Source organism: Notamacropus eugenii, chromosome 5, assembly GCF_028372415.1.
Source record: "Notamacropus eugenii isolate mMacEug1 chromosome 5, mMacEug1.pri_v2, whole genome shotgun sequence".
In the NCBI taxonomy this organism is placed as follows: domain Eukaryota; kingdom Metazoa; phylum Chordata; class Mammalia; order Diprotodontia; family Macropodidae; genus Notamacropus; species Notamacropus eugenii.
Genome location: NC_092876.1, coordinates 267,657,248 through 267,672,003, shown reverse-complemented (window position 1 = coordinate 267,672,003; position 14,756 = coordinate 267,657,248).

Genomic DNA, 14,756 nt, shown 5'->3' with positions numbered 1-14,756 from the left:
TTTGCAGATGACTATGCACTTAATACAGCCTCTGAGGCTGAGATGCAAGGGAGTATGGATCTATTCTCTGCCACTTGTGCTCCTTGTGGCTGGACAATCAACACCAAGAAGACAGAGGTTCTCCACCAGCCAGCAGTGCACCATCCATATGTGGAACTATTAGTCACAGTAAATGGAGAAATTTTGAATTCTGTGGGTAAGTTTACTTGGCAGTATACTTTCCCAGGTTGATGCACACATTACCAGAGCTAGGTCAGCATTTGGGAGACTTCTGAAAAAAGTATGGGAGAGAAGAGAATAGACTGCCTTCCAAACTGAAGGTCTACTGAGCAATTGTGCTGACCTCATTGTTGTATGCATATGACACCTGGACAGTATCCCAGGGACATGCTAGAAATTAGAACTGCCTCCATTTGAATTTCTTAAGAAGATTCTGAAGATCAGCTAACAAGATAAGGTACTGGACACTGAGGTCCTCTCTGGAGCTGAACTGCCAAACATTCAAATCCTATTGCAGAGTGTAACTCTGATGGCTGGCAACGTAGCCCGAATGCCAAATGCACACTTGAATTTACACAAGGCAACCGGTCACCAGGTGGTCAGAAGAATCAGTACAAGGACACTCTCAAGATCTCTCAGAACTTTGGGATTGTTTGTGAGTGGTGGCAGAATGGTGCAAGACCTCCCAGCATCAAAGAAGGTGGCAATCTCTATGAGTAAAGCAGAATCACTGTAGCACAAAGGTAATGTGAGCTGTGCAAATTCAGAGCCATTTCTACTGTAAGTGTTCCCATGGACTACTTCTGCCTGACCTGTGGTGGAACCTTCCCCACTCATGCTGGACTGATTAGCTATAGCCAAACACTCTGTACCCTCGCCCCAGCATCATGACATCACTGTTCTTCACAAATGAAAGATGAGCAACAGCAAACATAAAGACAAAATTACCAACATCTGCCCCAAGCCCTATGGACCAGTACTACGCTGTTCAATAATTATAAAGGCCACTCCCTCTACTGAGCCAGAGTAATCTTGCACCAGGGTCTAGAAACTAAGAGATAAAGTGAAGAAAAGGGCACTGGGTCTCTAGACAATAGGCTTTGGATTCAAATTTCACTTTTGACATTCCCATTTGGTCCTCAGTTTTCTTATCTTTAAAAACCAAGTGGGTTGGACTCAACCTAGGCTCTGAGGTCCCTTTTAGACCTAGACTTATGCTTCTGTGACTTTATATGATAATTGCTATGCTGATCTAGGGTGCAAATCTCATTCTAGACTTACTGTAACTCCATGGTTAGTTGTGTTTACCCATAACAAGTATTTTAGTTGCTTAATTGGGCTGTATGCCCCTTCCTTGTTTCCAGTGGGCATTATGTGACTATGGGAAAGATGATGAATCTCACAAAAGCTATGATCCTAGAAGCACTGAAGTAAATATGTTAAAAAAAATTTTTTTTAGCTCTTTTGACCAAACCATTGTTGTTGTTGTGTTTGTCCTTCGTTTTCGAAGAGGACCATGACATCAGAGAAATGATGACATGACTTGCACTTGACTTTGTTTTGAGTGAGGGAGGGCTGTGCAGGTCACCAGCTTCACTTCTCCTCCAGAGCCATCTGAATCCAGTGACTAGATATTCATCAGGATGACTAAAGATGGCCCAGGATGCAAGGGGAGACCTTGGCCTTTTAGGCTAAGACCTTTTCAGGTATTCACTATGCCCATTCAGTGAATAGGCCTCTTTAAAAAGTAGTCAGGGGAATGACCTCTTTAATAGAAAAGAAAAAAAAAGATAAATCACGCTGCGAGGAACAGTAGCTTCAGGGTTTCTGAAGAGAAACTATTACTATTGTCATTAACTCTAAGCCAGGAGGGTCCAAAAACAGCCATTAAATGGAGGGTGGGCAGGGATCTGTTTGTTGTTCAATCCTTGGGCTTCAGAGGGCACTGGGTCTATGGTTTTAGGGGAGACAAGAAAGAAACGAAAAAGAAAGAAGGAAGGAAGGAAGAAATCTAGCTAGTGTACCCCAAGTTAACTGGGCAGCTTCTGGCCATCAAAATTTACCTTCTTTTGGAGAGGAGAAGGAAGAGTAGAGGGCTAGGTTGAGAGAGAGGATGAGCTGAGTTACCCAGCTAGCTAAGTCCCCATTCGACAGCTTGGTCTACTCACAGGTTTTGTTCATCCTTCGTTTCCCTGTTTTACAACTCTCACTTTGTTAACTATATGGAAGATGGATTGAGGAGAGAAGAGATTTAGGACAGGCCACTGAACCAATTTCAACAGTTCAGGTAAAAGATGGCAGCCTCTCACTCACCATCCCACTCATATTTAATGAACATGCCTTAAGTTCCCTCTTCCTACATGGCATTGTTAGGAGCTGAAACTACAAAGATGAGCTTTGACATAGTCCTTTCCCTTAGCAAGTTTATAGTCTAATTCAAGGAATAAGATGTATACACAAATAAGGATACAAGGAAAACACAAGGGCTAAGATATCATGGTACATAGTAGTCATGTTGAAGTATATAGTTGCATCAACTGTTTGTCTTTAAAAAACCCCTCAGACCTGTAAGTATAACTGGACATTTTTGAGTCAAGGGCAACATAGTTAAATGTGTCCTTAAAGGTAGCCATTCTAAAGGGGGAGGGCAGCCAGGGGAAAATTTCTCTTGGGTGTGGTGACTATGTATCACCTAAAATTTTAGATAGAGAGCTGATCCTGGAGTCCAGAAGACCTGAGTTCAAATCCAACCCTGACACTTACTATCTGTGCAATCCTGGGCAAGTCACAACCTCTGTCTGCCTGTTTCCTAAACTGTAAAATTAAGATAACAGCGGCACCTACCTCTCAGGGTTGCTGTGAGGATCAAATGGGATAACAGTTTTAAAGTGCTTAGCACTGTGCTTGGAAAGTAGTAGGTCCTAAGTAAACGCTTATTTCCTTCCCCCTTCCCTAAAGTTGCCAAGGTGGTGCTAAATTCAGTTCTTTCAATACTGTTGGAGCGATTGCAAAGTATGTCAGCAGACTTCTCAATTTTGCTGCTCTCTGGCCAAGTCCCAGTCAATCTGGTTTAGTTAGCACTGTAAAAGAAATTTAATAAATATGTCATTAAAAACTAAAATATTTTTAAAATGAAATCTAAAAGCTAAACGTTTGAAAATTGCACAAGATTTTTGTGATGACCCTGCATATTATCTTATGCCATTTTCTAATGTGTGTTAATCTTGTCTTCCCAATTAGACTCCTTGAAGGTAGAAACTTGCTCATTTTTCTTATATCTTCTACAGTAGATACTTGCTAATTAATGCTTTCATTCCATTCCATTCAACAAACATTTATTAAGCACTTACTAAATACTAAGGATATGAAGATAAGAATGAAAATATTTCTGTCCCCAAGAAGCTTACACTGATTATTTTATGAATTAAAAAATATTAGAACATATATAATGTGTAATTTTTCCTCTATTTTTCCCCCTAATTTTGATATTCTCCTATTTATAAGCACTAGGATCCTGGGTCTATTCCATTTCAAAATCATGACCTGATAGCGTAACTAACTTCAAACAGGCTACATTTAAAATGACTTAATTCTTTTAATGGACAGTCTTAGAAAATTCTTATTCTCAGCAAGAGAAGTTTCTTTGTACAAACAGGCATTTTTTCTTGGCTCTTAGCAAAGTCCCCAGAAACTTGTCAGCGAGTAATTTGGTGGAGTTGATATTTTCCAGGACATTTCTTCTACACAGAAAATCACACTATGGCTATTGTACTGTAGAAAAATAGTGGGAGGGAAAAACCAAAATATTTTGGGCTTGTGTTGCATTATAGATTTTCTTTCTAAAGGTGTATTCAGCCACTTAACTACCAGACACTAAATTCTATATCTTTATATTCTCTATAAATGAATTCAGTATTTTCTATAATTTCTATTGTCATTGGATGACACCTTGGGTGGAAAAACCCAGCTGTGTCTCAGATTGTGACTAGGTTTTAAGTATTTAGGGTTTAATAAAACCCAAAATAACTTTGTCCCATCTTCTTTGTTGAAATGTATAATTATAGAAAAATGTTTTATGTATCTTATTAACTCACACTTAGATGGACTAAATTTTATTTTGTAGAGCTATATATACATGCTCTGCAAATATCCTCATGAGTCTTTAAAATATATTTAAAAAAATATTCTTAGGGAACAGGAAATCACATTTTGTCTAAGGTCAAATTAATCTGAACTCCAGAGCGACTGGTTTAGTTTCAAGACTTTTGAATCCAAAAATCGAGTTAATTATAAATTTTATCAAAGGTGGTAGCCTTTATTTCTAATTATTTTTCCTTTTTGAAATTTTCTTTATTGTACATCTATCTCTTACAGACTAGGAAGCACATCAGTTTGAATAGCAGTATTCATTATCTTTTGAATATATATATATATTATATATAAAGAGTAGAGGAAAAAACCCAACAATAATCCCCTTGTTCAATTAAGTTTACATCCCTAAACATTTAATTGATAAAAGGGAAAATGTAGAGTGGTATTAAAAGAGTTCAAGCATATACTTGGCCATTTTCTACCTGTGTAACCTTGGGCAAGGCACCTAACCTCTTTGGCTCGATTTTTTATCTATAAAATGATAGGATTGGACTAGAGGACCACTGAAATATCTTCCAAAATATTTTTAAAATTCTAAATTATCTATTAATCTATCTTTCAGCTGTAAATCTATGAAATTATAAAATTTAGTCCCTGGAAATGAAAATGCATAAGATCTAAGCTTGTCTATGCTGGTTGACATTGGTCTCATTCACTGTAATCTTTAAAATGGGAGAAACTTTTAACTTAATTATCTCAAAGATGCTGTTTCAGGCTAGCGATGACCAAACTGATCCGTTACCTCAGCTTTGATACTGGAATGAAATGAAAATGTCAGAAGACATGCTAGTTAAAAAGAGAATTACTTAACAGGAGGAAGGATATTCAGTAAGGATACAGCTTTGGTTCAGCTAAGCACAGCTTACTGTCTCAAGGTTGCCCATGGAAGAAAGGAGATATTTATTAAGTGCTTATTAAGAGTCAGGCTCTGGAGTGGGCTCTATACAAATGTTATCTCATTTGATCTTCAAAACAACCCCAGGAGGTAGGTGCTGTTACTATCCTGATTGTACAGCTGAGGAAACTGAGGCACACTGTAGTTAAGGGACGCACCCAGGGTTACACTAATAGTAAGAGTCTAGGGTCACATTTGAATTCAGGACTTCTTTCTCCAAGTCCAGCACATCCATCATGCCACCTAACTGCCTATGGCAGCAGAAGTTCCAGTTGGCCATCCTATTAAGGGCCAGCTGGAGTTCCTTGTGGCCTTTTGTCCTCAAGTGACCAAGGAAGTCATATTAATAGACTGAACCTTGGTTCCCTATACCAATTAAATAGGGAAGACAGTTTCAATATCTTTTAAGGGAAAACTAGCCTAACCTACATGGGGCAAGGCCTTACATTATTGGCTCCAACCATAGATGTGTTTCATAGGCCAACTAATAGATAATTATGAAGAATATACCTTCAGAAAACTGAAAATATCCCACTTACAAATTGTAACTTTTGTGAGGGCAGAGACTTCATTTTCCATATGATATATGGGAAGATATATGAAATGATATAGAGTAAAAAAAACTAGAACTAAAAAAACATATACATTGACTAGAAGACAATATCAAAAGGCAATAAAATTCAGATGAAATAAGTGGATACAATTGGTTAATTGGTTGTTGTCCTTGGTTCAGAAAGAGGACCAAAATGACATCACTCTGTTGGGATCAAGGTACCGTGCATCCTACAGGGGCCGATCAGACCAAAACAAGTTTGGAAGGTTTTACCACAGATTGGGAACAAATAGTCTGTACGAACATTTTCATCTTATATTTCTTTAGATCTACTGTAATTCTGCTTTGTTCATAGAGCATAGTGCTTTTTTTGATGATTAGTACTAAAATAGTAAAGTTGAAGCACCATTCCTTCATTTCCTTTAACAAATCATTACATTTAAAGTCGCATGTACTAACAATTGTAAATACTCATACTATTTTGTTTAACTGTTTTGGAGGATTGTACGTTGTAGGGGTGGTGGTTCATTGAGGTGTTTATTGGGGTTTGCTGTATAAAAACAAAATTTTTCAATTAAAAAACCTTGTATTCCCCTAGCTCATCCTGACCTACCCCCTGCCTAAGTGCATCTGAATTTATCTACTTTGCCTAAAATGTACTTACTACAAAGATGAAGACATTGGCATTCTCTTCTTTTTAGACCCAGCTCCTTGCTGTCTCTTCCATGAATCCTTCATTGATATTTCCCTCCCCAACAACACTTTGAATATTTTCTTTGACCTTAATATATTCTAGCGTTCCATCATTCTTATTTGTTTACATGCCTCATCCTTCATATTAGACTGTAAGATCCTTGAGGTCAGGAAGGGAATTATTTTCCATCTTTGCATATTCAGGGTCTAGAACACAGATGGAGTATGATAACAATCTGGGTGCATTTTTACTATGACCTTCACGGTTCTGGATCCTGTATTTGTGTAACCTAACATCACTTTGGGTTGCTTGCCATCACAGTGTTAATTCATCTTGAATTTGCAGTAAATGAAAACCCTTAAGTCTCTTTCACATGAAATCCTATTATGCCAGGTCTATATTTGTGTAGGTTTTGATATCGTTTCAGCCTATCCACAATTTGTGGCATACCAATATCCTTATCTAATGAATTAACTTCCTTAAAAAGAAAAAATTTAAATCATCAGCAATTTGATAATCATGTCACCATCCTTTGTCATTGATAAAAATAGTGCCTGTAACAGGTGTGAGGACAAAACCGCTGTCTCTGGGCTATTTTCTCTTCCCACTCTACACCTCTTCTCAGTTCTCTTGGTTCAGTTGTCATCTCTATGCCAATCATTCTCAAATCTATAGTTTCAGCCTGAGTCTCTCTTTCTTGAACTCCAGACCTGTATCACAAACTTTTTCTTGGACATTTCCAACCAGATGTTTTATAGGTGTCTCAAACTCCACATGTACAAAATCAAACTCATCATCTTCTCCCTACCTATATGATTCTTTCAACTACCCAGGTTTTTAAGCTCATATTTATAACTTATTCTTTAACTTCTTTCTCCCTCACCACCTTAGTCATTTATTTGCCAGGTCTTGACCATTATACTTCCACATTTTTTCTCCTATATATTTCTCCCACACTCTTCTCTCCTCTCACCATTCTGATTTAAGCCCTCACTGCCTCTTACTTCTATGAATTTTTGGCAATTTTTCTTTTGAAAAAATTATGAACTTGAAAAAACAAACATTTCTATATATAAAAACAACAGAAAAGGAGGGTTAGAGATGAAACTAAAAATCTAATAATACAGTTTGATTTTTTGTCCAACAATATGTTGAGAAAACTGACTGTAAATGAAATGGATGATTTACAAAAATTTAAAATATTCTTATTAATAGAATGAGAAATAGAGAATTAAAACAATTCAACCTATACAAAAGAGAAGTTGAAAAAGTCATAGATGAACTCTGAAAGGGGAAAAAAATCTCCATATCAGATGTGCTCATAAGAAAGTTCTATCAAGCATTCAAAGAACAATTAATTCCAACATTATGCAAACATTTTACAGAAATAGGAAAAAAAGGGATTCTGCCAAATTTCTTTTATTATACAAATATGGCCTTTGCACAAAGTCAAATTAGAGAAAGAAAACTATAGACCAATATCCCTAATGAACATTGATGCAAAAATTTTAATAAAATGTTGGCAAAAAAGCTATATATGCATATATTTATATATGTATATTTATACACATGTAAATCACAAAAACACTGTAATACATGACCAGGTGGAGTTTATACCAAGAATACAGGCTTGACTTAATATTAGGAAAGCTTTAACTATAATTGACCATGTTAATAAAAAGAATAACAAAAAAAATCAATGGAGACAGAAAAAGCTTTTGACAAAGTATAACATCTATTTCTGATAAAAACAACAACAACAAAACCAGAAAACAGGAATAAAAGTACTTTTGTATAATAAATAATATACAGGGTGTTCCAAAAGTCATTTCTTTTTAAATTCTTTTTTAATGTTCTACAATCACTACCATAAAATTTAGATTTTGATGCCCCCACACCTACCTCTCACTACCCCCCTCCCTCCCCGAGATGGTTTACAATTCTATATAGGATCTACATATACTTTCCTATTGAATACGTTTTCACTATAGTCATGCTACGTAGGTGAACTAAAATAAATGGAAGAAATCATATAACAAACCAAAACATAATACACACACACACACACACACACACACACACACACACACACACGATCTGCTACATTCTGAGAATGAATTCCATAGTTCTTTCTCTGAGTGTGGAAGGCATTTTGCCTTAGAAAACCATTGGGATTTTTTTTTAAAGTTCTTATTACAAAGTTCCAAGTCTACTAGAAAAAACTCTCACACACTGTGGTCGTTGCTGTGCACAAAGTTCTCCTGGTTCTGCTCCTTTCACTCAGCATCAGATCATACAAGTCCTTTCAGGCCTCCCTGAAGTCCTCTTGTTCATCATTTCTTAAGGTGCAATAGTACTCCATTACATTCATATACCATAATTTATTCAGCCATTCCCCAATTGATGGACATCCCCTTGACTTCCAGTTTTTGACCACTACAAAGAGTGCTGCTATAAATATTTGTGGGACCCTTTCCCATTTTTATAATCTCTTGGGAATACAGTCTTAGTAGCAATATTGCTGGGTCAAAGGGTATGCACATTTTTGTAGCCTGTTGGGCATAGTTCCAAATTGTTCTCCAGAATGGTTGGATCAGCTCACAGCTCCACCAACAATGAATTAGTGTTCCAACTCTCCCACATCCTCTCCAACATTTATCATTTTCTTGTTCTGTCATATTTGCCAATCTTATAGGTGTGATGTGGTACCTCAGAGTTGTTTTGATTTGCATCTCTCTAATCAAAAGTCATTTAGAGCATTTTTTCATATGATTATAGATATCTTTAATTTCTTCCTCTAAAAATTGCCTGTTCATATCCTTTGACCATTTATCAATTGGGGAATGACTTGTATAGTTCTACATTTGAGTCAGTTTTCTATATATTCTAGAAATAAGACCTTTATCCCTGTTCAAAAGCCTTAATGTAGTTTTAAGCTATTAAAGATTTATATGTAAAACCCAAGGCCAGCAAAATATGTAATGGGGATGTACTAGAGTCCTTTCCAGTAAGATTAAGGGTAAAGTTAGGGTGTTCATTGTCATTATTACCATTTGATATAGTGCTATAAATGCTAGCTATAGCAATAAGAAAAGAAAAAGAAATTAAGGGAATAATAGGGGCGAATTAAAAACAAAATCGTCACTTTTTTTTGCCGATGATGTATTTAGAGAACCCTAGAGTCAACTGAAAATTAATTAAAATTATTAATTTCAGTTAAGTTGCTGAAATAAATGTCCATAAATTATTAGTATTTCTCTATATTACCAACAAAACTTAATAGGAAGAGATAGAAATAGAAAGGTCATTTAAAATAATTATAAAATTTGTAAAATGTTTCGGAGTTAACCTACTGAAATACACACAAAAACTGTAGGAATACAACTACAAAACACTATTTATGGAAATAAAGACATACCTAACAAATTGGAGAAATAGGAATTGTTCACTGGTAGGCTGAGTTAAAAGAACAAGATCAACATTATATAAAGTAATTTACTTATTCAGTGCTATCCCCAACCAAACTACCAAAGGATTACTTTATAAAACTAACCAAAGGAAGCATTTATATAGCACTATGTGCCATGCACTGTGCTAAGTATTTTATATCTTATTTGATCCTTATATCATCTCTGGGAGCTAGCTGCTTCTGTTATTCTCATTTAACATTTAGGAAACTGAAGCAAATAGAGATTGTTACTTGTTCAGGGTCACACAACTATAACTATTTGCAGCCAGATTTGAACTCAGGTTTCCCTGACTCCAGGGCCAGAATGCTAACCACTTTGCTGCCTAGAAAAAATAATAAAACTTGAACAAACAAAATGCCAAGTATTTTATAATGAGAAAAAGTAGATAGGAAGAGAGCTTAGCAATACCAGTTCTCACATTATACTATTGTTTGCTCCCAAAATCATAATGTAATTTTAAATCTTAATAACTTCAGAAGTATTGTTACAAATATGCAGAAAATATAATTTGATAGTTCATTTCTTTTATATTTATTTAATTTCATTTATTTCAAATAATAGACTTTTAATATTAGTTTTAACAAAATGGGGCATCCTGCTATTATATATTGTATGGGCAACAATTTTTGGATGACTCTTTCTCAGACTAGTGGTTGATTAATAGAGGACATCCCTTTGCCTAGTCATCTAATCTGTCTTCATGAGACTTTTTCTTGTGGGGTCACATCAAAACTGTCATGTATGTGTCAAAGCCTCATTCTTTGGATAATCTTAAGACTGTAATTGCAAATGCTAGCCTTTCAGTTGCTGAGCAGCAGCTGATGAATTTTTTTCTTTACAAAATTTGAAAGCTGACTAGAGCAATTTATAGCACAAGATAACATTTATATTGAATTCTAATAAGAAACACATCAATACTCAGAAAATTTAAATAATCTTTCAAATGTTGTTTCATAAGTTTGTGGTATTTGTACTTCTGAAGTTACTAAAGCTAAAAACTGCAAAAAAAATTTTGGGGGACAATCTATACAAAGCCATAATCATCAAAACAATTTGACATGGGTTAAAAATAATAAAATTGATCAACATACCAAACCAAGTAAATCTTGCAGCACAATGTTAAAAACTTGTAACCAAATGTCTGATAAATCCAATGATCCCAGCTATTGGAGGAAAGACTTGCTTTTTGATAAAAACTGTGGGGAAAACACTTATTGGTCTGGCAGAAACTGGGTTTATATCATATACCATATATCATTCATACTATATACCAAGAAAAGCTCCAATGGATATATAACCTATATAGAAAAGGTCACATCATTGAACAAATGAAAGATACAAAGAACAAATTACCTTTCAGATCTATCAATAGGGGAAGAGTTCATGACCAAATAAGAAATAGAATCACAGAAGATAAAATGAACAATTTTGATTATATGAAGTTAAAAAGTTTTTGCAGAAAGAAATACAATAGAGCTAAGATTGGGGAAATAGTTAACTGATGAAAAAGCTCTGCAGAAAATTTTGGTGACAAAGGTATAATTTCCAAAGTAAATATAAATGATTCAAATTTACAATAATTTGCCATTTGCCAAATGATAAATGGTAAAAAAAAAAATAAAACAAAAAAACAGGAATTCTCAAGGGAAGAAATCCAAGTTCTCCATAGCCATATAAAAATTCACCAAATCACTAATAATTAGAGAAATGAAAATTAAAGCAAATCTAATGTTCTACCCTATATCTATCAGTTGGCAAAGTTGAAAAAAAAAGGAAAATGACAAATGTCGAAGGCACATCGACATATCAGTGGAGTTTTCAAATGAGTCCAACCATTCTGAAAAGCAGTTTGGAACGATGTGCCAAAGTAATGTCCTTTGAGATGGCAATAGCATTTTTAGGCCTATATTCCAAAGAAATCAAAGAAAGAAGAAAAGGTCCAATATATAAAATATATACCATATACCAACTTTTTTTTTTAAAGTGGCAAAGAATTGTAAATTAAGGGTTCCTATCAACTGGAAAATGGCTGAAAAATTTATGGGATATGAATGTAATAGAATACTTTTGTGCTGTAAGAAATACAGTATCTGAAGATACTTTCAGAGAAGCCTGAGAAGACTTGAATGAACTGATGCAGGATGAAGTAAGTCAAACAAAGAGAACTATTAAACACTATTACATCAACACTATAAAGATGAACAATTCTGAAAGACAACTGTGATCAGCATGATGATCAATCTTTATTCCAAAGGACTGATGATGAAGAATGCTACCCATCTTCTGCCAAAGAGTTGATGTACCAATACAGAAAATGTGACACATATTTTTGGACATGGTCATATGGGAATTTGTTTTGTCTATTTTACTACATTTATTATTTGTTTGTCTTATTTATTATGAGGGATTTCGTTTTATTTTGCTTCTTCAGTAGAGGTGGGTATGTGAAAGAAAAAAATACACAAATGATAATTGAAAAAAATTAATTTAAAAAGAGAGTACATTGGAGCAGGCATGCCATAATAGATAGAGAGCTTACTGCAGAGCCAGGAAGACCTGAGTTCAAGTCATACCTCTGACTTATTGGTGGTGTGACCCTAAGCAATTCACTCAAGCTCTCAGTGCTCCAACAACTCTCTTAGATTGCACTTTGAGGAAAGGACGCTGACCTGCATTTGTGGGGAGTTTGTTGAGAAGGGAGTTTGCTATGCCAGTGAAATCACAGGTCCATCTGGATCTCTCATGAACAATACCCCAAGAACATCACTCCCAAATCATTTAGGACTTCTCTTTCTCATTCACTCTACATATCTGATCTCTGACCATTTCTACTTTCACAACATCTCTTATCTGACTCTTCTCTCCACTCATTTAGTCACAACTCTAACCCTCATCACTTCTCTCTTGAACTACTGAAAGACTTCTGATATCCTGCCTCAAATCTTTCCCCATGTCCTCATCCTCCACTTGGCTGTCAAGGTGATTTTTCTAAAACTTAGCTCTTGCCATGTCATTCTTTTCTCCAAGAACACACAAAGTTTTCTGGCATTTAAAGCTCTTTTATTCTAGTCCCTTTTTATCTTTCCAACCTTCTTACACCTCACTCTCTTCCATGTTCTTTTATCCAAGTACACCTACCTATTTGCTGTTTCTGTCATATGACACTCCATTTCTCATCTCTGTGCCCTTTGTACTGGCTCTTCCTTATACTGGGAATGCTCTGTGCCCTCATTCCTTACCTCTGCTTCTTAATTTCTCTAGCTTCCTTCAAGACTCAAGCTCCAATCATACCATCAGGAGGTCTTTCCCAGATGCTAATACCTTTCCCCTTCAGATTACCTTCACCTATTCCATATACACCTCAATTTTCCCCATTTGGGTTTCAATAGATTGAAGGTTGGCATAAGAAACTGAATGGGAAATTTTGGGGAGTTTTGTGGAAGCTACAGATGACATGTGAAGGCCAGCAGATAACACAGAAAAAAGTTTAGAAACTCAGAAATGCATAAAAATATATGTATCATATTGTATAATACCAACCCAAATTTTACAATAAGGTACTTTAAGCACCCCATAAAAGAAAGAGAAAAAATACAGACTTCTCTGGTACGAAGGGAGGACCAAAATTTTTTGCCCCCCAACACCCATGATATGGCAGGGATACTGTACATATCTTCTATTTACTTATTTGCATGTTGTATCCTTGATTAGAATGTATACTCCTTGAAGGCAGACAATGTTTCTCACCTTTATTTGTTTTCCCAGCACTTGGCACAGTGGCTGGCTGGTAGAAGGCACTTAATAAATCCTTGTTGATTGACTGTTTGACCTCAGTTGTTTTCCCAAAGACCAAGAATCATGTTGCGTGAACTACTGACTGTAAAAAAAGGGATTTCGGGATTCCTTTTATTTTTAAAATATAACAATGCAGGATAAATGAAGATAAAACACTGATTCCGGTTAAGATAATGGAAATTTCCTTTGCATCTGTGAAAGGCATTTCCTTTGCTATGTTGTTATGTCATATCAGTTGTGTCTGACTCTTCAGGACTCTATTTTCAGGTTTTCTTGGCAAAGATAGTGGAGTGATTTGTCATTTCCTTCTCTAGATCATTTTGCAGATGAAGAAACTGAGGCCAACAGTGATTTTCCCAGGGTCACAAAATTAGCAAGTGTCTTATACCAGATTTGAACTCATTCCTGAGTACTTTTTGCTTTCAAGACCATTCTATCCATTGCACCATGTAGCTGCCCCTTCCTTTGCTACAGAAGAGTGAATAATATGAATTTGGAAGAGTGATGGTGGAATATTCCTCCTGCCTCTCGATAAAGATGTGATGAACTACAGTTGAGGAATGAGGCATACATTTTTAGACATGACCTTTATTGATTTGTTTTACTTGACTGATTTTTTGTAAAAAAGGGAGTTACTCCTATATGTGGGCTGGGGGAGGGGTAGAGGTAAGGGGAAATGAGTTAGTGGGAAATGACAGTGATCTTTAAAAAAGAAGGAAAAAAGGAAAAATAATAAATTAAAAATCAGTTTTTTAAAATTGTAAAGGAGTTGATAAGTAGGCTGCATGCTTTCAACTAACTCTCCTCTTTTCATGCCTACTATACCTAGCCTCTTTGAATAGCAGCAGTGTTATTTGTTGCCTACCAATCCAATCACCAGCAAGAGCACAGGGAGGCCATATACAATGATAGGAGTTAAGCCATAGTCCTTTGAATCATCTGTAGCTCCTTTCTCTTGGGGGAAATGGAGATACCAAAGGAGGGAGAAGGGAGCACAGGTCCCCTGACACTCCCTCTTCCAAATCCTGAAGGTTTTGTTTGACAAAGAAGATACATCATCTCAATATCTGCATTTCTGTTAAATGAGCTTTTGTGTGTGTGTTCCTCCTTCATTGCCGAAGAAGACCATGCCATCAAAGAAATAATGACACGACTTGCACTTGACTTTGTTTTGAGTGAGGGAGGGCTGTGCAGGTC